This window comes from Bos taurus, chromosome 17 (assembly GCF_002263795.3).
Source record: "Bos taurus isolate L1 Dominette 01449 registration number 42190680 breed Hereford chromosome 17, ARS-UCD2.0, whole genome shotgun sequence".
In the NCBI taxonomy this organism is placed as follows: Eukaryota; Metazoa; Chordata; class Mammalia; order Artiodactyla; family Bovidae; genus Bos; species Bos taurus.
In genome coordinates, this window is record NC_037344.1 from 62,998,505 (window position 1) to 63,000,340 (window position 1,836).

The 1,836-nt window shown below is 50.7% G+C and overlaps 1 non-coding gene across 1 annotated transcript; it reads right to left on the minus strand.

Moving 5' to 3' along the window:
* Nucleotides 1–1,536: 1,536 nt before the first annotated feature.
* On the minus strand, nucleotides 1,537–1,608 carry TRNAG-UCC (transfer RNA glycine (anticodon UCC)). Its single transcript has one exon. It is a non-coding gene; the product is annotated as a tRNA-Gly (tRNA).
* Between the last annotated feature and the right edge of the window lie 228 nt (nucleotides 1,609–1,836).

Consider the following 1,836-nt stretch of genomic DNA (forward strand, 5'->3'; position numbering starts at 1 on the left):
AGTGTGGACTCTCATACTTAGAACTTTGATCTATTTTGGGGTTAATTTTTGTGTCTAGTGTAAGGTAAGGGTCCTGCTACTTTCTTTCACCTGTGGATATTAAATTTTCCCAGCACCATCGTTGAAAAGACTGCCTTCCCCCCATCGAATGGCCTCAGCACCGTCCTCCTACACCTGTTCTTGTCTACTCTTTACACAGTCGTCCCTTCGCAGTGTTGGCTTGGGGCTGGGCTCCCTCGGATGATTCTCTGTCCTTCAGGGGTGGAGCGGCGTCTGCAGAGGCAGACGGAGCAGTGCAGAGCCCAGGGCTTTCCCACAGTCTGCGTGTCTGCTGCAGGCGGAGAGTTCATGCAGTCCGCCTGCTTCACTGTCTTTGCTGTTCTCCAGTGGCACCTGGAGCCCTGGTCCTAACCCGGACCAGCTCTGAGACTAAGCTCAAGGAATGTTCATTGTTGTTGTTATTGTTGTTCAGTCGCTCAGTCGTGTCCAAGTCTTTGTGACCCCATGGACCGCAGCACTCCAGGCCTCCCTGTCCATCACCAACTCCCGGAGCTTTCTCAAACACATGTCCATTGAGTCGGAGATGCCATCCAACCATCTCACCCTCTGTCGTCCCCTTCTCCTCCTGCCACCAGTCCCTCCGAGCATCAGGGTCTTTTCCAGTGAGCCGGCTCTTCGCATCAGGTGGCCAAAGTATTGGAGCTTCAGCTTCAGCGTTAGTCGTTGCAATGAATATTCAGGATTGATTTCCTTTAGGATTGACTGGTTTGATCTTGCAGTCTAAGGGATCCTCCTGATTAATGATGTTACTGTGTAGGCTTAGGGCATTAGGGGTACAATGGAGCAGATTATCAGATATCAGAATGTTTCATGTAAACATTAAAACTTAGAATGTGCACCTGATGTCTGCTCTGGAGCCCTGCATTTTAGTTACCACGGCTGGTCATGTAGCAGGAACATGTGTGTGTGACCATCTTGTGAGTCTTTTTTTTTTTTGGTAAGCTTGACTCTTTTAAAAAAAGAAGTTTAAATTATTTATTTGGTCGCTCCAGGTCTTAGTTGCAGCATACAGGATCTAGTTTCCTGACCAGGGATCGAACCTGTGCCCCCTGCACTGGGAGTGTGGAGTTTTAATTGCTGGACCACCAGGGAAGTCCTGTGTGTGACCTGTCTTCTTATAAGAGCTCTGTTCCAAGACCTAAGCGGCTTTCCTCGGGCAGATAGCTCACATGTCTGTGGTTGACAGAGGGAACTAATCTCAGAAGGCCCTCGGAAAGCGCTGTTCCCCAAAGATGTGGCCAGCGGGATGCTGAGGAATGGTGGTTGAGTCTCCTGTCCATCACAGCCACCTTCCGCTACCTCCTAACTGGATCTGGCTTTCCCTGGAGGCTGCCACGTGGGGACATGGCATTTTGGAGGGACCTGCTGTGCTTGGTCTGTCTCAACATCAGTTTCAGGAACCACCCCTCCTACTTCTGGCTGACACCACCCCCCCTTTTTTTTTTTGGCTATGCCCCAGCACTTGAGGGATCTTAGTTCCCCGACCAGGGATTGAACCTGGGCCATGGCAGTGGAAGTGCCGAGTCCTAACCATTGGACCGCCAGGGAATTCCCATGCTTCTTCTGGCTTTGATCTGCCCTCCGCTAAGACCTCATGCTCGCACAGGTCACAGAGCGTGGGCAAGGGGAGCAGGAGAGAGTAAAAACCTCCCCTCCCCTCGCCATGCTCCTGGCTGCCATGGGGATGCTGTTATGATTGCCATTTGTGTATTGAAGGGTTTTTTTTTTAAGGGAGGGGCATTTTTATTTATTTATTTTGGCCGTGCTGGGTCTTCA